This window comes from Coturnix japonica, chromosome 2 (assembly GCF_001577835.2).
Source record: "Coturnix japonica isolate 7356 chromosome 2, Coturnix japonica 2.1, whole genome shotgun sequence".
NCBI lineage: Eukaryota > Metazoa > Chordata > Aves > Galliformes > Phasianidae > Coturnix > Coturnix japonica.
In genome coordinates this window covers 122,139,289-122,164,892 of record NC_029517.1, presented here as the reverse complement: position 1 = coordinate 122,164,892, position 25,604 = coordinate 122,139,289, and the positions used below count along the sequence as shown (strand labels likewise).

Genomic DNA, 25,604 nt, shown 5'->3' with positions numbered 1-25,604 from the left:
AAAAATGCAGGGAGAGTTGTAGGCAATATCAGACAAGAGCAAATTAGTCTAATTTCCACCATCCTGCTGACCATTAAGTGGTTTGATTGTATCTTGGAACATGGCTTGTAAGACTGGCTGGATAATATGTGATGAGAAATGTGTAGTTCACCTTTCTGAACTTTATGGGGTAGAGGAATGTTGGCTTCTGTGAAAAAGAATATATCAATGTGAAGTAGAAAAGCCCCATCCAGATATTCTGTGGAGGAACCGACCGTGCTGAATTGAGTCAGAAGTTCTTAGCAATGAAGGCTGCATTATGCTGAATTTAAGAATTGTCATTATTTCAGCAAAAACACATGGAAAAGAATAAAGATTTTTTCAATGGTTGTGGCAGGCAAATGGTCTTGAGGCATCTCTGGGCTTTTCGCCCAGATCCATCATTGACTTCTTGATTATTTAACCATCTTGGGGATCCCTTTTATTTTTTCAAGAAAGAAAAAAAAATGCAATCATCAGAATGTTAAGAAAATCAAGAGATTAGATTCAGTGCAACATGATCTTCAGGTTTATGTATTCCTTATCTCTCTCTCTGCATTCATTTTACCATTTGTCTTCACTGGCTACACTTTTGCATTTCCAGGGCAGATGCCCTGTCAGAATCCTATGTTTGCAGTGAAAGTAGCAGTGCAGAACAGAGGCATCTGTGCGAGCTTTAAATTATATCTTATTAAAGAGGACCTTCACATAGAGCATGTCACCAAGCACCAGGGGCTGTACCAGCCTCCTGAAGATGCTTTTTGCTACTTGAGATAGCACTAGGCACAGGCTTATCCCCAGGCACGAATACAGAAGAAGTTACCAGGAAACAGCACAAGAAACAGACAGAACTCCCAAACTGATAAGCTCCAGAGACTTGTGGTCCTGTTGAATTCAAGATAACTGATAAACCCCAAACAAGAAGACTCTGCTGTGTGTGGCCAATGCTGTCAGCACACACTGGCATTAACACTGAGTTGTTTAACACAACCCGTAGCCAAGAAGGTGGTAGCTGCTGTATGCTGACACAGGAGGGGAGACTAAACTGCATATAAGGAAAAGATTTTACAATCACAGAATAGCCTGGCTTGGAAGGGACCTCAAAGATCACGAAGCTCCAACCCTCCTCTGCCACAGGCAGAGCCACCAATCTCCACATTTAATATCAGACCACATTGCGCAGGGCCCCATCCAACCTGGCCTTGAACACCGCCAGGGACGGGGCATCCACAGCCTCTCTGTGCAGCCTGCGCCAGCACCTCACCATTCTTACAGGAAAGAACTTCCCCTGACATCCAACCTGAATCTTCCCTCCTTCAACTTAAAACCATTTCCCCTTGTCTTGCTGTTATCTACCCTTTCAAAGAGTTGGTAAAGGTGGTGAGGCACTGACCTGACACAGGTTGCCCAGACCAGTGGTGGATGCCCTATATCTAGAGACATTCAAGGTCAGGCTGGACAAGGCTCTGAGCAACCTGCTCTAGCTGTAGGTGTCCCTATTCACTGCAGGGGAGTTGGATTAGATGGCCTTTAAGGGTCCCTTCCAACTCAAACCATTCTGTGATATTAATCATATCAGTACAACAGCTTACCAAGATCCTGAGACAGACAGTGCCTCAGGTTGTTCTGCCCCTTTCATTCTGTGAGTAAAACAGATTAAGCATGTAGTCATACAACTATGAAATACCTGCTCACAGATCACTTTTTGCAGAGACTGTTTCATGTTAAAATATTCTAATTTCAGGAAACAGAACACCTCAGTCCATTGGATTTTCCCTCATTAACAGCATTAATCTGCTCGTGAATGGACAATAAAATGTTTGCCTTTCTGCTCTCCAGCCTCGTTGCTAAGAGCTATATATAGTATCAAACTGCTCACATAAATTTTCACATTTTTCTTCACTAAAACCCCAACAGAAAGAAAAATAATCTGCTGACATTGATAAAGAATTTGAAAAAGCTCCTATGGTTTTTGCTATTCCAGACAGCCAGTTTATAGTCTGGGAACATTATCGCAGCTTCATTTCCACAACAAAGAATCCCCATTCTTCTCCTAGAGGTCCGACTGTTCAGCCCAGCCCTGGTGCTTTGCATCAGAAATGCACTTGTGCTGTCAGCCTTTCTATTAAGCCCTCACTTATCTGGGTGCCAAAGAAAAGTCCAAGCAAAGGACAAGTGTCTAACAGGTTACTACAGTTTCCTTTGTGCACTTAAACTTGCAGGCTTCAGGCGTTTAAAACTGTAATTAACATTTGTGCATTGGATAAATTTAAAAAAATTGGGTGAACTTTTCACACTTGCACATTAACACCTTCCATTGTCTGCTCTCCAGTAAATTTCAATTGCTGTACTTTTTTTTTATTGTCATGGATTTTTGCTAGGCTGTAATCCTGCTGGGTGGTTCCAGGCACAGAATAGGAAACAGACTTCTATGGTTTCAAGGTAAATCCAGCAAAAATAAAAGATATTTTCCCAACAAGGTGACAGAAGTATTTCACTTCTTACAGGGCTGGGAGGCCTTCTGCTAGTATTGCACTACTGTGTTCTACTTTTCAACCACTATGGTTTTATATAGCAAATTATGAAAATATATGAGCAACCCATTTATATTACACCATCTTCCTACGGGACTGTAAAATACAGCCCCAAATACTTATCAAATAAGATCTTAGAAACATCTGAGGGTACAGCAAAATTAACACAAACAAGGATGGAGAAAGCACAGTGCCAGAGATTGCATCTAACAGCACTCTTCCGCTGAAGGTTCCCAATTAAATTCCAGAACAGCCTAATCATTAATGAAAATTACCATCTGCTGGTTACTTGATGTACTCACTGAAACCACTGGACTCACTTCATCTGGTTTAAAGTATACTCGTGTCTATATCACAAAACTCATCACCATGAATGAATCCGATTGGCAAATGCAGCAACACAACCAATAACTGCCACATTGTCCTCTGGTGGCAGTATCTGCCATACACAGAGAGGTAAGGCAATATCAGGCAGACTGCACAGTGCATGAACTGGGGCAGTAACCTCAACTCCATCCTTTGAGGCTGTCATCAGACACCTACCAAAGGTGCTACATCGCTGTCTTCAAAAATGCAGCGGGGACTTGGTCTGCAGGAGGATACTGAACCACCCTGCGCAGTTAGAATCAGAAAGTGACAGAATTAAGGAAGTACCACGGAATTTTGTTGATGCATCTCCATAAAGATTGGTGCCCAAGAGAAACAAAATGCTGCAACAAAGAATTTGAGAGTAAACACCTCAGCATTTTAATAACTGCAAAAGCAGTCTTTGTTGAACTGCCAAAGAGTATTGCTGTAAGACAAAATGAAGGACAGACCTATAAAACAGTACATAAAAAGACAAAGACAACACTAGTTTCACTGCTTTTTTCAGGGCTAAAATGCTGTCTACATGTTCCCATTGCACTATTTGTGTTCCCAGCTGTCTCCTGCAGGGGAGTGCTTGATATTTTTCATAACAGAATGAGACTATTCCTTCATCTAACTGAATCCACTCTTAGGAAATGCAGAAAAGCTCTTTCCCTTTCTCTGTTTTGCTCTCCAACTTGCTGGGCTGCTGAGACAAAAGGATGCCAATCACAAATTGTGAACACTGATATGAGACTTCTGGAGAATGACAAATCAGTGATGAATTGGAGGGACATAAGTTCATTTCAGAAGCTTCACCTCATTGCTGTAGCCTCTCCAGCACACATGCTGGTGTTTGGTGTCATTAATTAGTTTGCTAATGAGAGAAATAGGATTAAAAGCCAAAATGAAGAGAATTACATCCTCCCTAGGCTGCAAGAAGCCTGAAAAGATATGACAATGAAATGAGGACTTTGGCAGGGTAAAAAATGAAGGTTGTAGGTAAATTCAAAGAGGTTCAGGGAGAGAGAGGTTATCCAGGGCGTTCAAAGGGCTTATGTAGTAAGACTCAGGAAGCAGGTGAAATGATTTGGCTTAGAGGGATATATGGTCAGAAAAGAATGAATATAAGCATAGCTAATTTGTTTTAGAAAATAGCAAAAGGATGCTTGGAAATGAGCAAAAAATGAACAAGTCTTGAAGCAATGAAGACAAACTGCCATGGATAGACTAGCTAATGCCATATGGAATAAAATCTGATTTAATAAGTGTGTAGACAGAGTCACAGGGGGAGAATGAGAAATCAACACTGACATTAGAGCTGCAAGACAAGGAAGATGGTACAAGTTTGAATAAGTGAAAGTGGGAGAAAAGAGCATACTTGAGATAGCTAAGAAAGCCCCAGTCAACGAGAGTTGGGGATGGCAGGACAATGTCAAAGAAGGTAAACATCCTCAATAGGAGGGAGAGTTATAAGTAACAGAAGCTGATGGGGAGGATGAGTTAGCCAAAATAGATACTACAAAGATGAAAGGAGAAGGACTGAGGGTGAAAATCCGGAGGGTGCCAAGAGACAGCGGATTGGGAGTGGCTGTATCTGACAGAGGAGGAGCTGAAGAGAACAAGGCTTGAAGAAAACCAGAAAGCAGGAATGCAGGCTCGTTGAAGAATACAGTAGAGATGTGAAGCACCAGTGATACTACAGCAGCTTTAAGGAGGATCTGAATAGAAAGAAGCCCACTTGGCTAGGAAAGTCTATTGGCAAATGTGGACTCGCAGATACTAACAGTAACTAATAAAATCTGATATATGCTAGCAGAGAATGAGTGTTGGAAAGTCAATTTGAAACATACAGCCATGTTTACAAAGTGAAAGAAGCCAAAGAACTGAGATGGAGCAACAGAGAAACAGCTGTTCCAGGAGCAGTAGGGGCTGTGCTGAAGAGTGAGCACAGAGAGAGAACACCAAAGAAATCTTACCCTTCAAAGGCGCAAAAAGCAAGGAGAGGTCAGATTCAAGTGAGAGACAAACAGAAGATGCAAAAAAATCACAACAATTTTAGTGATGCTTAAGGCAATTTTGCTCTTTAATATTAGCAAAGGACTGCATGTGTTGAAATCGCCCCCTGGAACTGCAAGATTCAAAAGTCTTGATAGATGTAGTGCCTTATATTTAACTTGACCTTGCTTCCTGAAGGAGAAACATAAGATTAACTTAAATGGAATCTCTCCAGCCACTAGCAGTGCAATAGAACTAGACAAAAATATCATAAAATCTCTCTTCATTATCAGGCAATCTAGCCATTAGTATTGAAGTGAATATATTCTGGAGAATCATTAGGGTTGATTAATATACTTATAGTCTCTGTAAACTACAGAACAAAACCCTGTGGGGACCCCTATTTTCAGACTTTCTTCTGAGGAAGAGACCACAGTGACTACTGAAGCCACATCAGCCTTAAGACTAAAGTATCAGGACTGGATGTTTTTGAGTTCTCTCAGTTACTAGAAGATCAACTTCTGGAATAGTACAGGAGGAAAACTTGCTCTAGATGCATTGTTTAGGAAGGTAGCAGCATGTGAAGAAAACACTGATTTTTTTCATGACTTTTCAGTTATTAAATATTCATAGTAAAGAAGGTCAAGCAGAGCAACCTCCCTATAACCAAGAAAAAATATACACTTTGTACTGTATAAGGCAGAGGCTCTAGCTGCCATTGAACAACTTCCTGGTCATCCAAGAAATGCACTGATCACAATTCAGTAACAAAAAAGGAACAGTTTACCTTTTTCCAAGCATAAGGGTTTGCAGGGAAAACTCCCAAAAGAAGCAATCTCTAAGTAAAGATGCTTCCCCTTTGGCTGCCAGCCCTTAAATGAGATTAGGGAGGGGAGGACTCAGAGTCTACCACTTCTGGTCACACAGGTGAATTGCTTGCACCTGTGCTCCCAGGTCTGGCTATGCTCACCAGCTACTGAATCACCAGTTCAGGCTATGACCTAATCATTCCCATACATCCTTCATAGAATTATAGAATGCCTTAGGTTGGAGGGGACTTTAAAGTTCACCTACTTCCAACCCCCTGCCTTGGGCAGGGCTGCCACCAACTGGATCAGGCTGCCCTGGGCTCCATCCAGCCTGGCCTCGAATGTCTCCAGGGATGGAGCACCCACAGATTCTCTGGGCAGCTGTGCCAGTTCCTCACTGTCCTCTGTGTAAAGAATTTCTTTTAGTTTAAAACCATTCACCCTTGGTTTATCACTATCAGATGATGTAAAAAATCAGTCCCCCTCCTGCTTGTAAGCTCCCTTCATGTACTTGAAGGCTGCAGTGATGTCTCCCTGGAGCCTTCTTTTCTCCAAGCTAAAGGAGTCCAGCTCCCTCAGTGATCCTTCACAGTAGAGGTGCTCCAGCCCTCTGGTCATCTTCACAACCCTCCTCTGGGTCTGTTTGTATGTTACACCCAACATTCCTGCAGGTGATTAAGACAAAAAAAGTGTAATAAGAGTTTTTTGAATACATTATCTCTTCTTTTTGTAGAAAAATGCCAAATAATAATTAATAATGAGGATTAAAAAAAAAAAAAAAAAGTGAAAAAAGGCCACTCGCCATTGTATGCCTTAGCATAATACATTTCATTTAATAGGATAATAATTTGTTTTGTTTACAGAACCATTTGCTGGTCAGTCTTGTTGAAGATGGGAAACAAGAAGAATAATTTCAAAGAGTTCACCATTCAAATTACTGAAAGTAAAAGCCTGAATTTTATCTTCCTTGAAAATGACATTTTTTCCAACAGAAACTTCAGCCCCACAGCAGTCAGCCTTATACATAAAAATGTCACAGTAGGAAGATGCTTTCAACCTTTTTACAAAGATTATATACTTTGTGGATGAAATACAGAGACAGCCTACTTTCCTTAGGAAGGTGGGTTGAAGAAACGTTAAGAGAGTCTATTCAAATCTATACACCAGTAGATCTGATGATAAATAATGTGACATTCTTACAACTTAGATCCACTTGTATCTTGTAAAAGACAAGAAATTTACTCAAATTTCTGATCAAAAAGAATCCCTTTCCAGGAAACGTATGACTCCTTCACTCTTCTCTGTTATAAGGAGAAATATAGAAAGATATAATTTTCCTACTCCTGGCTCTCGTGTAGATGCTGACAGAATTTCTAAATTGCTTTTGAAATCTTCAGTCTGAGAAGAGTTAAAGGGAGTGTAAAAGGATGATAAAATCTGACTGATGAGTTTTGGCCCAAGATACTTGAAAATCAAAAGCATATATCACTGAGAAAGATGAAAAGATGCAGCATCATAGATGCGTCAGAAGTGCATAGAAAAGAACATGGATTGCATACAGCAACTCACAAACATTCAGTTTTTTGCATCACTCAGAAACCATTAATTTGATCTGGAAAATATCCCAGGCTCCAGAAATCCAGGACATATCCATGTTGGACTTTAATGACTCGAAGTCATTAATGATGGCTGGCTGATTGACGGAAAATCAGTTCTGGTACAATTACAAGTCCTTGTGAATTAATCCTTGCATGGCAAAGACAGTATGTTTGGACTCATCCGCAATGCGTGGGAGTGGTTCCTCAGCAGCTAAGAAACAAAGAGTTGAAAAGGTATCTTAGTCAAAATATTACCAGGACACCTGAAGGTGCAAGGCAACTTGCGCTACTAAAATTCTAATTAGATTTGTTCTGTTAATTACAATGGAATTTAATTCTTCAGCTTTCTTATTCTGGCACATTTAACTAGCAGTTAAATGACAAAACTGTGTACATGATCTTTTTATAAGTGCAAAGAAATGCTTCCAGAGAAAACAAATGGAATTTAGGGATTTGCATTTCATTTATTTTAAAATTGCTGGAATTCTATGTGTGTATAGCTACATACTTTTACAAAATCCTAATTTTTAACTGTATTGTTTTTGTGGGGTGTACTAATATAATTCTCTGTCTTAGGATCCTAAAGTCTTAGTGGGAGAGGGAAGAGGCAGATGGAGAGGTAGAGGATCCCTTCAATTCCACCCCACCTGCACAAGTCACCATAAAGGCAGAGGCACTGCAGCAGCCCTAACAGCCCTAACAGCCCTGGAGGAAGGAGGGAGAACTGAGCAGAGCAGTGCAGAACTGAACAAAAGAACAGGACTGCAGTTAATGTACGGTTATTGTTGTCTAATGATTCTGATGCTTTTGATTATTGGATAAATTTAGAACCACTTGTCCTGCATTACATTGTTTTGCTGCCCATCACCACTGAAAGGTTTGCGTCAGCTTAGTTATGCTATCAGAGGGCTCTAGTAGGAGGACAGCAAATGCCAAAAAATTGCCTTCTTCCAGTGTAGCTGAAGTGACATTCTCCATCAGGGCTGTGCACAGATATAGTTTGGTGGACTACTGGTATGACTTTTCTATACCCCTCCCCTAGCTGACACACAATACCATACACAGAAAACCCATTCAGTAGCCAAGTTTGAAATCCTAAAGTTCACGAATCTGAAATTCATCACAGGGAATGGATGCACTTCAGTACTGGCATCAAAGAGCTACAACCAAGGCCCTTTATTCATGGAATAATAGAATGGTGGATGTTGGTAGGCAAGAGCCCAGAGCATGACCACATTCAGGCAGTTTTTGAAGATCTCTAAGTAGAGAAAGACTTATTTCTGAGAAGAAAGATCTTGCATCCTGATGTGGAGTTCTCAGTACAGGAGAGACACAGACCTGTTGGACTGCACCCAGAGAAGGAAAACAGAAATGATCCATGGAATGGAACACCTCTCCTACGAGGACAGGCTAAGATCTGGGGCTGTTCAGCATGAAGAAGAGAAGGGTGAGAAGTCACCTGAGAGCAGTCTTCCAGTATCTACAGGGAGGCTAAGGGAAAGAAGGGGACAGACTCCTTAGCAGTGCCTGTGGTTACAGAACAAGGGGAAATGGCTTCAAGCTCAAAGAGAGTAAATTTAAGTTGGATATGAGGAAAAAGTCTTTTACAGTGAGGGTGGTGAAGCATTGGAGCAGGTTCCCCAGAGATGTGGCTGATATCACATCCATGGAGACTTTCAAGAAGAGACTGGATCAAGCCCTGGGAAACATGATCTAGCTGTGGATGTCCCTGTTCATCATAGGGGAGTTGATGACTAGATGGCCTTCAGAGGTCCCTTCCAACTCTGAGGATTCTATGATTCTATGATCTAGAGATGTGCAATGTGTGCACTGCAGGTGATTAGGATCCTATGACAAGTGTTGAGTAAGGTTTGCTGTGTACTCAGCAGCAGGGTAGATAAGGATGGGAAGACAGTGTGGATGAAAACAGTTTCAACAGGATGCTGTACAGAGCACCAATGAGAAAAGAAATTCTAAAAATACCCTTGTCATCCTAGCATGCAAGAATTTAAAGCCTAAGCTCTGACATTAATCTCTAACATTATCATAACCTTCAGCATTAAATAATTACTGTTTTATTTCAACTCTGCAGGGACTCTAGAAATTCTTTCACCAGAAATGGCTAGAGCAGTTCTGGCTACACAAGGCAGGTATATACCAGACCCGCTTCTTTACTCCACTGTATCTGTTATTCCAGAGAAAAAACTGATATGATAAAGAATCAAGCCTCTAACCATTTGAATTTGCATTTGAATTGCCAGTCCTTAGTTTCAATACAGAAGAAAAATAAATCAGTGTATCTGCTATTTATTGCTTATCTTCAGAGGCCAAGTCATTTTGGATAGGTGCCCCACAGAGCAGAGAAGACTGCATTTTCAGCTTTTGTGATGTTTGCCACTTCTCGGATCAGAAGATGACATAGTAATCTCAACAATAAAGTGAACTCCAAGCAATAATAATCCTCTGATATTTTAGCTGTCCAAGAACCAGTAAACAAAAGCCTCAGTGAAGGTTTTGAAAAGACACAGGAGGTGATGGAGGGGTTAACTTGGATGTAGTTTTATTCTTAGAGTGATATGACTCATGACAGAGTTGCAGCGCTGAAGAAAATGGACTGAATCTTTCCAGCTCTTGACAGAATGAGAGCTGCATCTCTAGCAAAGGGCTCATCAACAAGCCCCAGGACACATGGATGAGCTGGCAGGTGTGACCACTGCATATCTGCAGTCCTTAGCAAGTCCCAGAAGAGAATTATTTGTCACTGCCTCCTTCTGTCCCACCCCGCTATTTGTCCATTAAAACTGCCTCTGTGTCTTCCTTCATTCCAACACTCTGGTTTTCCCTCATTTCTAAAAGCATATACAAAGGTATAGCCTTGGATGTGAAGTTAACAGATAGTCTTTCCTAGAGCTAAGTCCTGTGAAAAACAAGGAGATGCTTAGTGAAAAATATGATTTCTCTTCACTCTTCATTGTGCTGCAAAATAATAGCCTATTTTATATACACAACTGTCAGGGCCTCTCTCTGATCAACGTATACTTGAATGGTTATGGTTAATAGAGAGCTGGAAGCACAAACAGTTGGCAAAGAGTTTCTGAGCTGGATATGTGTTTCTCACAGCTGTTCTGTTGTCCGCAAGAGACATGACATTTGCTCTTTAAAAGACACTTTCTTTCTGAAATTGTCATTGGCTTTGAGAAAATAGCATGTTTCAAGCTTTCTTTGTGCATCAGGAGGAAACACAAATGGGATATAAACACATTTATAAAATACTCTGCAAGTCACATTTAAAAGCCTGTAATTTTCTGTAGGAGGACTCTGCTTCATTTCCTTCCATTAGATCCCTTCTGTCTCATGCCTTCTCAGTGCTCTGTTATCTGCTGTATGTGGGAAAGTATCTCAGCAACATAATATTACATGGGGCAAAGATTTTGCCATGAAGTGACATACTACATCAGTAAAAATAGTATTAGGAATTGTCTGAGCCACCGTCAGATTTTAGTTTAGTTCTGATGATGATTTTAAAAGGTGTGTTACATTGTTCTAGGGGGACAAGAGGAAATGAACAATCAAACAAGGTACATAAAAATGAATATTCTGCAGAAAACATACTGTGTTTCCACTCTTTCATGTAGGTATACTTTAAAAATATGCTACTGAGTAGTTGTAAAAGTACACCAAAAAAAAAAAACCAAACAAACCAAAAAACAGAAGTTCTTTTCTGTACTTACTTGTCTTTTCTAGCAGATGCTTTAACTGAACAAAACAAAATAAAACAGCTGAAATGGCAGTGCATTCAGACTTTCTTTACTATATAGAACAATCTTCCTCAGCTACATTTGGACTGCCATGTCATGCAGATCCTCTCCTAAAATGCATGGCTGCAGCCAGAACTACCAGTGGTAATATCTCAGAAAACATTCCAGAGGGATATTTATCTGCTCATTGAGAGCGCATTCATCCATTTATCGTCTAAAGACTGGCTATGCAGTTCAAACCAGTTGTCCAGGGAACCTCTTGGTCAGTGAAGAGAGACAAACATCTTCAAAGGGCAAAGATTGGACTAGATGATCTTGCAGGTCCTTTCCAACCTTGTGATTCTGTGATTGTATGATATTCATCTTCAGAAGAGTGTCTATCACAAATATGATGAGCTGTTGTGTAGTTGTGCCCTGTCAGCCCATACAATATGAACACAGCTTGCTCATCTTCCATATGACTGCAGTACAGTGAAGTAAGACCTGCTACTAACACAGAGTTAAGGTTGGAAACACCACTAAGACCACCTAGTCCAACCATCAACCCATCCCCACTGTGCCCACTAAACCATGTCCCTCAGTGCCACATTTACCCTTTTCTTGAACACCTCCAGGGACAGTGACTCCATCAACTCTCTGGGCAGCCCATTCCAATACCTCATAACTCCTTCTGAGAAGAAATTTTTCCTAATATCCGACCGGAACTTCCCCTAGAGAAACTTTAGGCCATTATGTACTACTGCATGTTGTTGCACTGAGCTACCCAAAACTGAAAAGCCCCAGATACACTCCACCACTGTCCAAGTACATCTTTCAAGTAGCCATGAGAGCAGTCACTGGCCTGGGGGATTTTGTTCAGGGTCTGAAGGAAGGATGCATTTTGGCAGTGACTCAATCATACCTCAAGGCGCACAAAAGGATGTGAGAAAGACTTCTCAGATACCTATAGCGGGAATCAGGAGTGAGACTTTTCTATTTCATTCAGCCTGACCAAGCAGTTAGCATTACACAGGACGAATCCTAGCAGAAAACACATTGAATTGTAGATTTCCACATCCTATAATGTCATACTTCACTGCAAGAGAAACAATACCTGATAACAATCTCTCAAGGCAAAGCCACAATTGTCTGAAATAGCTCCTGGAGTGCATTCATGGAAGAGCAAAGCAGATGTTGACTTTATGGGTGTGATAAGCTGTTTTAAAAAATCATAGTGCAATAGGGTTTCAGCTGTTAGCACAGATTTTGCTAAGTCATCTACATATGTCCAAGGAGAGAATTTGTCTTTAATGACTACACTTCTGCTTATTTTTAAGTGGCAGCTTAAAACCGTCAGGTCAGCATCAAGTATTGGAGCCAACTGCTCTTCTATTTGTTAATTTCAGTGCAGAGCCATTTTAGCTTTGTTTTCTGCAACTCAGACATCTTTGCACCACACTGCCCAGGATTTCTGCTTGCAGTATCATGGCGCAAGGAGATCCACATGGAGCTTGTTGCTGACTGTGTTTCTAGCCCAAAGCTTGTTCTGGAAAGCATCAAAGCATCCGAACCTAGTACCCAGACGATAAACTCAAAAATAGATCAGCATTTCTGTCCACCCCATAAGCTCTGTTCACCTGTAAAGCTACTCTCAGCAGTAAGCAGACTCAGCTGAGCAAAGAAACAACTTTTTTTCATCAGCTTCCCCTGGTCCAAGTCCTAGAACCAGTCCAAGTCCTGCTCTGAAGTGCAGATGCTTGGTTATTACTATTTAGCAATAGCAGTGTGTTCCATTGCTAGTTTAACCACTGGTATTTCAGTCCTGTTGGACCGTGGCACAGAACGATAAGCGCTGCTGCTGAACTTGTTTGGCCTCCACTGTGCAACAAGCTGAGGTCAGATTAGCTGGGTGCCCCAGCTCCACTTTGTACAAATCCCCTCATTCAAAACCAGATCCCCTCCCACCTCTTCCCCCTCTCCTTCCCTGAACCTGCCTCCCTTGCCAAGCTGTCTATACAGACGTGCAAGAGGTGGGACCACGAGGCACCTCCTGTTCATTTGTTCCCTTTTTTCTCTAGGATAAAACAAAAAACAAAGAGATTTCTACCTCTTAGTTATGACAGTTCTGGGAATATTTAGATTTTAGTTCTATTGGCAAACAGTACTGCTTGGTTTCTATAGAAGAAAAACTTCATTTTTATGAAAAGCATAAAATAATGTGCTGACTAGGTGAGCTTCTCTGCTGTGCCCAGCAGAGACTGTATAAGATTTATGCAAAACCTTATTTTGAGGATACATAAAATCCCCAGAATAGGATGTGAGGGGGTGTGTATACATATATGGCTTCATCCTCAAAACACTATAAAAACAAGGAAAAAACTGGGATTGTTGTGCCCCAGTTAGGCTATTAAATATTCACACAGTTCCCAACTGAAAACCAGCCCTGATGTTAAAACTGTTTGATATCGGAGATAGAGATAAGCAGGATTTGCTAGAGTGAAATTAGAACATATAGATATGTTGACAATAACATATTAATATTGCTTCCAAATTTTAATCAAAGGCAATTCATCGATTTCTTGAAGTGGATGGAGCCACAGCATAGTAAATATAGTGTATAGTAAGAGTTATTTATTCCATTTTAAACAATTTACATGATTTAGGAGCTTTAGTTTCCAATGGCTTGGAGGAGAAATAGGAGCCCGGAATAGTACAGGCATGGTCCCACTGATCTGTCTTCAGCTTTCTCCATGAAATGCTGCCTTCAACAGAACAAGCTGTTAGCTGGAATTTGAAAGGAAATGAGGCCTATTAAATTAAGGTGTCTGTCAGTTCCTTCCTAACAACTTTTGAACCAGATGGTTTGAAAAGAAAGACAGGAGGACAGAAGCCTCGGTAATCTGAAGTTCCAAAAAGCTTTCAGAAAAAAGCAGATACAATAAGGAAGAAACAAATATTGCATGCTCAAGTACCTGCTCCATTTGTCCTAATGGGCAGCCCCACAGCACAGAGGCTCAGCCAGTTGGCATCTCTGCACTGCAGGGCCAGCATTAGCACAGCCTTTCTCTTGCCTTGCCCATAGTAGGAAGCTGAGGACAAAAAAATGGCTTAGGGGACATGAGGGGCGAGTAGTCTGAGGAAACACAGACTGCAGGAGAGGCCAGTGGTCTTGCAAGGTAAAGGTGGGGAGAATATGTAGTTACACAAACTGAAATTGATAGGAAATAGGATTTCAGTAGATCTGGCTCTTGTGTGACTTCCTGTTTGCTAAACATAATTATCACTATCTCACATGTCAGCCTTTTTTGCCAAAGTGGCATTTGGCAATAATAATAATAATAATTTCTGCTTTCTCTAAGGATAAAAGGTTGAGTCACCTAAGTCAGACTAAACATATGACTTGTGCAGTTTGAGCAAGAGAAACTCCCCTGGAAACTTCAGGTCCCAGAGATGCAAGTATGACCTTTTCCATTAATCTTTATTGTTTCCTGGCATCTGTGGTCTCTGGTAGCCTAATGGCTTGTATATTCCCCTTTTATCACTTGCTTTACGGTATGCCTTGTATCTCACACTCAGATTCAACACCTCCTTTCCTTTGATCTGTTTGATTGCTTTGCTCCTTTGCTGACTGGGTTCTCACAGCTTATGGGGAGCTGTGACTGTGCATGTAGTATCAAAGTATACATATTGCGATGTAATCTAGGAACAAATGTAATAATTACTACCTCAATATGAGAGCTCAGAAATGGTCTAAAACATTTTACCATAGCATTTTTTTTCATATTGAAAAGATAACAAAATGGCCAGAGCACACTGTAGCTGTCTATATTTGAAATCAAATTTATCTGCAAAGGTTTCAGAAATAAAACCATAAGTTTTAGGAATTTAGAATAGGGAACAATCTGCCAATATTGTTAAGTTTTCCCCCTCACAAACTAAGCTTTATGTTAAAAACAGGGAGTTCTTTTGACTCTTGCATTTCCTATCCCACACTCACAGTTTTCCAGTGTTTGGAAATTTCAAATTCTAGACTTAGTTATTCTGTGAACAGTTTGTGTATGTTTATCCTCGAGTCAGAACTTCCAATTGGCTGTACTGAATCTTCACCTTCCCTGACATTTACCTCTCTAACAACAACAAAAAAAAAGCATCATAACACTCCCTGCTTTTGTTTTCTTAAGCTAAATAAAACTATCTCTTTTATTCTCTCAACATATATATGTTTATGCTTTGTTTTCCTGATTCTGTGAGTACTCGCACCTTCTAGTCCTGCACTTCAAGTCTGTGTTTCTAGGAATAGAAAACTATCCACCAATAAAATACCACATAGCACAAGAGCATAAGGACGTGGTCTTGGACACAAGTACAGGATCATCCACGCAATCTACCATGCTGGGCTATTCATTGCTGATGTAGTTCTCGTTCCTCTGGACCACACATGATTTGGGGCACAGCAAAAGTCATGGTCCTTCCCTGTAGATGCTCTGAGAGGAAAGCTAGGCTTACTTTTAGGGAGTGGCACTGGGGGACAGAGGAAGGCAATTTAAGCTCATGAGCTTATTTATTTACTAATATGGACGTATGCTAGCCACAGCACTCCAGACATTAATGAGAATTCAGTTACATGCTGTCAGTGCCTCCACTGGAAATACTTCAATGAAACTGATGATTGTAGTTGCTGTTAGCATGGTCACAATACACAGACTGCATCACATCAAGGCCCCTGAAAGATGCTTTTGTTTACGCTACCATTTAATTACAACTGAACTATTTTCTGATCACTCATTTGAAAGTAATTTTCTGTGACCACTTGTTTAATGATGCCACATCGCAAAACAAAATAACTCTATTAATGAGTACTGTTTCTGATCAGTTCTATGACTGCTTGGTGCATGATCTTGTCAGATACCGGGCTCAGAAGTATTTAAAATTTACCACTTCTTCTCCCGTCTTCATCACAATGACAGCATAACACTTAAATGAGTTGCATTTGTAGTTAAACTGAAACCTGAAGGGGGATTCCTTGCACAGTTCTACCACTCCCTTCAGGAAACATTCTTTTTATCCACTTTTATCAGAGATAGTGTAATTACTTTTTTCCTCTTTGTTAATCTCTAACATTTAGTGATCTTTTCTACCCCACAATGTCTTTAACATTTTTTTTTAAGAAGTGATTTCCAGTTATTTATTTGTGAATGTGTTTTATCTCATCCATTCACTGTGTTCACCTTGTCTTTTCTAAAGCTCCCTTTCCACAGCAGAAGACTGCTCTTAGACCACACCTGAGCCTTCACTAAGCTAGAGAACTACATCTTGCCCAGCCTATCCTTTTACATATGTTCCCATCTTCTCACCAAAGTTTGAGTAATCCCCTACAGTTGGCTGACACCTCTCTCACGTGGAGCAAAGCCCAGTCTTCATAATGTTTTAAGAATGTGACCTCACATGAGTTGAGAGGTGGATAAAAGGAGAATATACATGGAAGCTATATGAACTGACTATATGGAGAGAGATCCATTTCCTAAGCATCTCCCCACTGGCTTGCTGCAGTCATTCTGCATCTTTTTCAAGTCAATTCACTTGTCCTCAGAATAGTGACAAGCAGAGGAGACTTCTCTGGTTCAGCAGTCTACTAGCGTATATGAAGCTAGAGCTTATAACAGCCAGTACATCTGTAGCTTGCTTATGTCCTTGGTATACAGACTCTCAAGCAAGCTTACATGCTTCCAGGCACTCTCATCTTATTTTATGTGTAGCTGCAACCTACTGATAGCATTTATTGATCACCTATTAATTCCACATGAAGTATTTATAAATACCTTTCATATAAAGTATGATACGTTCATATACAGAAATTTATTGTGTAGGGGTTTGTATTATATGAAACAGACCTTAATTATTAGCAGAATGAAATTACAATATCCTGTTATGAATCATTCTTGCTTATAAAGACAGAGAAACTGTGCTGACATGTCTAAAAGTACTAGAAATAGGATAGTGTAGCTTTGTGTTTTATATGCAATATATAATTGTCCACAGCTAAATAGCTCTTGGCTTCATTCTTTATTCAATAGCTATTTTGATCTACCATGTAGTTCTAACTTCTGTCATAATTCTCTTTAAACTATTTACCCCACTTAAATGGTTTAATTGATTGTTCTGTTTGAGCAGAGAATAAAATATTGCCATATGTACGTATCTCCATAAAATATCTAGCAGAAAATTTCAAGAGATAGTCCCATACATTTGTACTGAAAATATATTTAAATGACCACTTTGAAGTGTAAAACAACACAAACAGAACTGTGAAATATAAGAACTCACAACTGGAAAATGCACAAATGAACTATTCACTGAGAACAGTGCATTCTGTTCCCAAACATAAAAAATGTAAAGACCTGATACTCATCTCATACAAAATAATGTATCTCTCCCAACTTCCAGTACTTGATTTATTGACAAGCTGATTTATGCTACTGGGCAGCTTTCTCCACCATCCATTAATGTCACACAGTGCGACCCAGAATCTCTGCTCTACGTTTTTTTCCTAAGACTTCAGCCTTGCCTACAAGAAGGTTACCTTGCTGTAGGAATATTCATTATGCTCATGTCATACTAGCAGGGACGCTTCATCCATGCTCAATGAGCTCTGAAACTCCCCTTTCAAAACTAATGCATTGTAGGACAGCTTCTATGAAGACCTGAAGGATACTTTACAGAATTCAGTAAGGTTGGAAGGTAGTGCAACTCTGAGAATGGAATCACATTTGTTAAGTGGCAGAATTTGTTTGCAGACATTACATGTAATTTAGTACTATAATTTTCCATACTCTTTCAAAAGATGCCACCACTGGATAACTGTACCTATGCAGGACAGACAGCCATTGACTCTCATTCAAGACAGCAGCTACACCCTGTCAATGCATTGTCACAGACAGAGAATTACCATGGGGAATGGCTTCTGGAGTAGCTTCATTCTGTGCAAAACCTTTCTCAGATTTGCAAAACATGCTCCTAGGTACAAATATATTAGATACAAATAGCAGTGTAGCAGTAAAGCGAGCAGAAGTAAAATAGGTACCTGTCTCAGTATCTGCAGAGCCTGCCTCAGGGGCAGTACAGCATTAGAGCTTCTGTGCACCTGCTGAAACTTGTGGCTATTTTTCTCTGAAAGCTCAGAGCTCTACCCTGCTTCTCATAAGTTATAGTGAGGCACAGGGGTCACTCTTAAAATTCTTGTCACGAAAAGAGGTGTTCTTATTTAATAGATACCCACGTGTTTTAGGGCTTGCCATACTCCAGGAAACTATTCATAGTTCTGCCACATCTTGGTGTACATAATCAGAAAGATCATTTTATATTCATTGCCTGCACCATGGCTACCAGCCTGAGCAAATGGTGGAATGCAGGAAAACATAATTTGGAAAGCCTACAGGAATGTGTTCGCCAAAGGATCTGATTTGTCTTCTTTGACAGTTTTATCTCAAAGACTTGTGCCTACCAACAAAGCAAAGCAAAACTATAAGCTACTTCCCGGGCAAGTATAAATCCGTATAATCATACGGACAGAGGCATACTTTAATTTCTGCAAAGCTTACAGGATGCAAAGCTGTTCACAACCAACATGCTATATAGTATCAGCACTCAAAATACATATTAAGTTTGACTGAAAGTATATTTAAAAAGCAATGTTTATTTTGTATTCCTGAATTTTGTATCTTAGCCTTCCTGTTTCCTGTAGGGCCGTTCCTGAACTATTTTCCCAGATTCCTTGGTTTCACCATTTTGATCACTTTTAAAATTAAAAATGAGCACAAATTAGAGCTTACAGACTGGGAGGAGAAAGAAGTGCATTGGAAGAGGGCAGCAAAAGACAGAAGAGGGGAAAGAATGGAACTGAGCAGTAACATGGAAACCTTCAAGCCCAAGAGACAACTACTGGTGTCTATTGATTAAAATTGAAATACATTAAGCTCTAGTGCCTAAGAGAAAATTCATCTGACAAGCTGCAGTTTTAAGGAAGAACCTTTTCAGAAAATTAAATTGCAATTGGTTAAATACATCTTTCAGTTTACTAAAAATAAATTGTATTGGGAAAATAAAAAGAGGATGCTTTCAAAGTTTTCCTTTTGCAATCTTTCAAAGCCTTTTCAGCAGAAGTGGGATGGTTATTATATTTGAATGAAAAGGTGAGTACAGGAACACTGCATCTATAGAAAATTCTTAGTGAGCTGGAAAAAAATAATAATTCTAATAACAGAATTAAGGAGATAATGAAAACTGCAATAAAAACAAGATTTTTTTGTACTGATTATTTGGTGCATAATATTTGCATATTTGGTGTCAGATCTTAACATCAAGACACAAACCCACTATTAGCAAGAATCAAGATCAGAAATTCCACTGCCATTTCAGAAATCTAGACCTTTTTTTTTTTTTTTTTTTGCCTCAGTTATATCTCTTTGCATTCCCCTAAAGAAACAAAGCAGTACAAAATGCCTATGACTTAGCATACATAAAATTCCCTGCAAATAAAAACCTTTCCACCAGGAGGTACTGACAAAGCTTCAAACAAGAGTCAGAAGAGGAAAGAATGCAACTTCATATTCCTATCCTGTTATTCCCATCCAGTATGTACCGAGCATGTGGGATCTGCGCCAGGTGGCAAAAATAGAATGGCCCATAGTGAAAACAGGTAATAATTAGGGCATCAGCCACTGCAAACTGGCAGAACAAGAGCAGCTCTGCTGTGCCTTCAGAAGCCTGGTGAAGCTACAGAGAGCGCACAGATAAACTGCTTTCTATAAAATGTCTGATTTTAGTGGAACGAGGTGGAGACTTCTTACTCTCAAAAGAATTATATATTCGAGGAACTAGCTACAGGAAAGGTTCTGTCTGATCACTTGGATGCGAGAGATCTATTGTACTTTCCTGTTCATGTGGTGATGAATGATGTCTTATAAAATAACTCCTTTTTAAGCACTGACAGTTTCTTAGTTATGCCTAATGACCAAGCTGTCTATTCTTTTTATTTGTTATCTCTGAGTATTATGGTAGTTAGAATGGACACCACTAATTTGAATTCCTCAAAAGTTTAAATAAAAGCTTTATTTTCCTGGATGATGTCTCATAAGCCAGCCAGAGCGTGTTTGTCTTCTAATGTCTAGAATAGAATGTTTTAATGGTGGCAGCTGAAAGTCAGTTTCACAAAACACATCTATGGATCATCAAAAGGGAGCTGTGGTTTACAGTTTAAAAACTGTCCATGTGCACTTGTAGGTCCCTTTCAAGCACCTCCAGATCTGCAGATGCAGCCGCAGTAGTGGTGACTTACTTGCTTCAGCTCTTCTATACAGCTGCAGCAGAGGTGATTTGTTCCTCAAACACAATGGACAAATTTTCTATTACCTGTCTTGAAATGTTGATGCTTTTAGAGGATACAGGTTCTGATCTAATAATAATTTATATTTATTCCTCTACTTTGTATCACAGATGTACGACTGTGACTGTCCTTTCTTATTTGATGGCTCAAAAAAAGCAGTTTATCTGCCAAAGATGTTGCCAGTAATTTGTAATGATTCAGTGAAATTGCTTAGATTGTAAAGAACTGGAAGACAGGTGTGTGACATCAGAGAGGATCTGGATCTCAAATTCCAATACTTCGGAGGGAGAAAGTGATTACCCCAATTATTCAAAAAGAATTACAACAAGTTGTCCACTCTGTGAAGTGCAAGCTATTTATATATGAACTAAGCTGTTCTGCACTAGAAAATTATGGTTGTGTTGCCTGATAGTTACACTTGGCTGAAGCTGGAAATGAAAACAGGCTTTTTGCCTCAGTTTCTTTCTAAATGTCACTGCATAATGTGATCTGCTATATGCCAGCAAGAGTGCACATAACAGTCACAAGCTTGCTTTTTAAAGTACCATCTGGAATGAACACGTCTGAGCAGAGCCAGAGAAAAATTCAGCGAAGTACTGACTGTAGCATACCAATCAAACAGCAGGCCTCTTCTCTGGTCATGTCTTAGGAAAAAAGAAGGGCGGTGGGGGGAAGAAGATGGGTTACACTCTTGAGGTCAGGATCCTCACAGTATTTTCCAATCTGGGTGAAAAGAAAACTGTAAACAAACATTTGAAACTGAGAAAAAAAAAATTGCTTTCTTCAAAGAATTGATTTTCATGACAACTAAAGTGCAAAAAGTGAAAAATAATTTATTTCTATCACAAACATTTGAAGCAGTCATGAAGAGAACTCATTTGTGTCCTTTTAAACAAGGACAGTGGATATATTCAACGCGTATGAGTTGCAATACACTGTATTTTAGTTTTCTTTGTTCACTGCACTATAATTACATTCATTTTTTAGCAGAATACCTGAAAATTCTGTGGAAGATTAAAAAACTGACTTGCACATGATGTGCATTTATCTGCACACTAAAAACGAAACATTTTTGTACTGCACAATTAACCTTAATTTTGGCCCATGCAAAGAAACAGTCTTGATTTTAATCCTGTTGGAAGAAAGCATTCATGGCTGTAAAAGGAGAAAAGCATCTAAAACAACTTAGAAAAAATAAGCTACATTAAATTAGGCCGGTGCCAATTTATTACACATTCGAAAATAAACTACAGGACAAGACTATAGACTGATCTTCACAGTAGTCACATACTGCCAAAAGAAACAGATGTGATAATTCAAATCCTTCAGATTTAAACTGAGCTGAATTTAGACTATAAAATCCCTGGGATTTGCGTATACTCGCTTCTTTGAAGAATCCATTTTTAAAGTCAGATAATAACTAAGTATGGAAAGACTGAAAACTAAACTTTGGAAAAGCTGCAACATCTGACTACAGAGAGTCAACTGGAAAGGTCTGGATATGTGTCCTAGTTTTATGCTTTAACTAGAGGGTAGGTGCTACCCAAACCTTAACATCAAACATCTTAAATGTACTTGAAAAATATATGTTTTTAGGGAGACATTATTGATTGCTTAAGCAGTTTAGAGGAGGGACAGAAAAAAACCCACAAAACTGGAGACCTGTTTCTTCAGTATATTATGAAAAAAAAAAAGTGGGCAATTATTAAGGAAACTGTAGTGTCAATTTAAAAAGAAACAGAATTATTTCCCATAGTTAATTTCTGTTATCAGACAAATGTCATTTGTTGTTTTCTTCTAGACAGACAACCAGCATACACTGACCAGCATACAAAAGGAATTTTGGCCAAAAACCACTAATATTCGGCATCTTTGAAACAGCACATAAGCTTATAGCTAGAAAACTGAAGAAGAAAAACACATGATTTTACTGGTATGGCTTCTTTTGTTTCCTCTGAGTGGCTTTTTTCTTACAGCACACTCTTTCAGTTCATCCACAGCAGATGCTTGAATTGACACAGTCCAGCGTATCACCACTGTTCCAGTGTTTAAGAATGTCTGAACTGTGGTCCAGTAGATGATAACATCCTATAACCTACACACTTGCTGCTTCAGTGTCCACTAAATCAATTTGTACAGACAGGGAAGCAAATAAAGAGCGGTGGTACAGCAGATGCTTTCTTGAAGGAAAAAAAAAAAAACAACCCACAAAAAAAACAACAGAAACACTGCAATAGCCAGCAAACTCTAATGAGATGTAATTAAAGGAAATGAATGCTGTAAGTTGAGACAGGAAAGAAGATCGAGAGATTTGAGTTTATGGATTTTAACGTATTATTTGTTGGTGCTGTCACCCAGTAAGATGCATTACCTGCTGTATTTGCAAATAGCTGTATTGCTTTTTAGAAAACCTGCTGTGCTGATCTACTTAAGTAGGTCATAAAAAGGAATGGCTGCTTTCAGTGAGAGACATTTTGGACAAGCTAACTACAAAGTAAGCGCTGCTTTTGAGGTTTTGGTGTTTGTTGGGCAACAGGAGATGGGAAACCAACGTGAAGGCAGGACGGAGTTACCAGGTAGGCCACACAAGCCTAAATGGGCCGCTGCCATGGCAACTGAACGCGCCCCACTTCCGCCTTCCATTGGAGCAATGGATGCAGTGCGCATGCGCGCTCCGTCTCCTCAGTCGACCTCTCCTCATCGCCCCGCCCCTTTCCCGTGCGCATGCGCAGTTGGACAGCTCCCGCCGGACGCCCGCCCTGTGGCGGCTGTTGCGCTGCGCATGCGCGGTGCGTGCGGCGCGGCCGGGCTGAGGGGGGCAGTTTAACAGTAAACATCCTGCCGATTTGAACGGCGGCTTTGGGCGGCAGGAAGGGGCCCGGCCGCCATCTTGGTTGTTTGAGTGAGCGGTTCGGCTGGATTCGGTGAAGTGCAGCGGGTACACAGGTACCCAGCCCGGCCCGGCCAGCCGCTGCCACAGCCTCCCCCTGCTCCCGGACACGGGTAAGCGAGCGGCAACGGGCGCGATCGCTCCGAAGGACGGCGGCTCCGTGATACGGCCGGGGGGAGCCGCGACGCCGCTGCGGCCTGGTGGGGATACGGGCACGGCCCGACCGGGGGAGGGGGGCTGAGGAGCCGGGGATCCGAGGCTCGGGGTCCGGCGGCCGCGGTGTTGGAGCAATAGTGAGTGAGGGGCCGTGGGCTTGGTGCGCTCTTGGCATTTGTAGAAGCCACCCAGAGGTTCCGCAGCGTCGAAGGGGTATCCTCACCGACTACTCTGCCCTGTGTGAGCCTCATCTGGATATTGTGTCGCAGTCTGCACGTCCCAGTATAAAAACAGAATCTCTTGGAAAGAGTCCAGCGAAGGGCCACTAAGATGGTGAAGGGCACTGGAGCATCTCCCCTGATGAGGAGAGACTTAGAACTGGGTCTGGTTAGCCCTTGAGAAAAGAAGGCTGAGAGGGACTTGATCCAGGTTATAAAACTGAGTGGGGAGCCATAGTAGTAGTCTAGGTCTCTTCAGTTAGTTGCGGTCGGTGATAGTACTAGGGTAATGGAATGAAAGTACATGCGAGAAGTTCACACGAACTGCAGAAACTTCTTTTACAGTGAGGGTGACGGGCCACTGAACAGGCTGCCGAGGGAGGTGGTGGAGTATTCCTTCTCTGCAAGATATGCAAGACCCACCTGGAGCCTACCTGTGTACGTGGTATGTGGGGAGGCCTGTTGCAGGGGGTTGACTTGATGATCTTTCGTAGGGGTCCCTTCCAAACCCCTACATTCTGTGATTCTGTGTGATCTCAATAGAAGCTTCTAGTTGAACTATAAAGCGATGTTGCTGTATTTCTGTGTCAGTAGGTGAGGAGGTGGGAGTCTGTGTGGTTCGTTGGCACTGTTAGGGTTAAAATGTTTTTTGATCGTATTCAAATGCCTGGAAGAAAATACTGTGAATTTGGAGAAGTTAACAGGCAGGCCCTCACTGTGTGAATGTGTGTGTTAAACATACTTCATAGTGCTGTAACCTCATCCTCCAGAGAACTAGTTATGGGGGAAATGTTGGAGCATTTGGATCAGGCTTGAGTTGTAAGGGTTCCTTTTGCATGTTTGATATTCTGTGGAACTTGGAAGCACCACAGACACTGATCTAAAATATTTGTTATAGAGGAAGCTGAGGAGGAATAAAATGAGGAGCAAGAAGTTTTTGAGACCTACAATGATCTGAAATTACCACATAAATCACTGTTTGACCATTGAGTTCGCTGCTACTCTGCTTCAGATATGATGGAATTTCCCCCAGAAGGGAGAGTCATTGCTTGGCTGATGCATGAGTTTAACTGTGAGGCAAAACGTTAGGAACCAGGTTTTCTTACAGTCAGATTTATTGGGTGATCTGCTGGGGAAAAAAAAAAAATCAGACTGATAAGTCTCTTTATCAACTTACATACACTTAAAGGAGTGTTATTATTTGATTGCAGCAATTGGATCACGACTCTTTTGACTTGTAACTGCGGTTTCACTGTGTGGTTTGGGATAGCTGAGGTAGGGCCTAAAAATCAAATGCAAGAAAGACATTGAGAACCTGGAACGTGTTCAGAGGAGAGCAACAAAGTGGTGAGGGGTCTGGAGCACAGGCTTTATGAGGAGCTGAAGCAGCTGGGAATGTTCAGCCTGGAGAAGAGGAGGCTCAGGGGAGACCTTATTGCTCTCTATAACTTCCTGAAGAGGGGTTGTAGTGAGCTGGGGGTCGGCCTCTTCTCTCGTGTAATCAGTGATAGAACTAGAGGGAATGGTTTCAGGCTACGGCAGGGGAGATTCAGGCTGGACATTAGGAAGTATTACTTCTCAGAAAGGGTGGTCAGGCATTGGAGTGGACTGTGCAGGGAGGTGGTGGAGTCACCGACCCTTGGGGTGTTCAAGGGAAGGCTGGATGTTGTGTTGAGGGACATGGTTTAGTGGGAGCTGTTGGTAAGAGGTGAAGGGTTGGACTGGATGATCTTTTAGGTCTTTTCCAACCTTGGTGATTCTATGATTCTATCATTTTCTATTGTGTACATGGACATGCTGAATCTATGTGGTAGGACAGGATGCCTGCTAGTAAATAGAGGTTGTGGCTGGGACAAATGAAGGAAAACCATTCCTAAGGCCTCATTCCTAACCTCAGACAGTGAGAATTCTGAAAG

At 40.8% G+C, this 25,604-nt stretch overlaps 1 protein-coding gene across 1 annotated transcript in view; it reads left to right on the top strand.

Annotated features, from left to right (window-relative positions):
- Window positions 1-23,140: 23,140 nt before the first annotated feature.
- Window positions 23,141-25,604, top strand: part of RAD21 (RAD21 cohesin complex component) — a 23,717-nt gene continuing 21,253 nt past the window's right edge. Inside the window, exon 1 of the mRNA XM_015856218.1 lies at window positions 23,141-23,427. The gene's annotated coding sequence lies outside the window, so the exon portion shown is untranslated. The remainder of the gene's footprint in view (window positions 23,428-25,604) is intronic.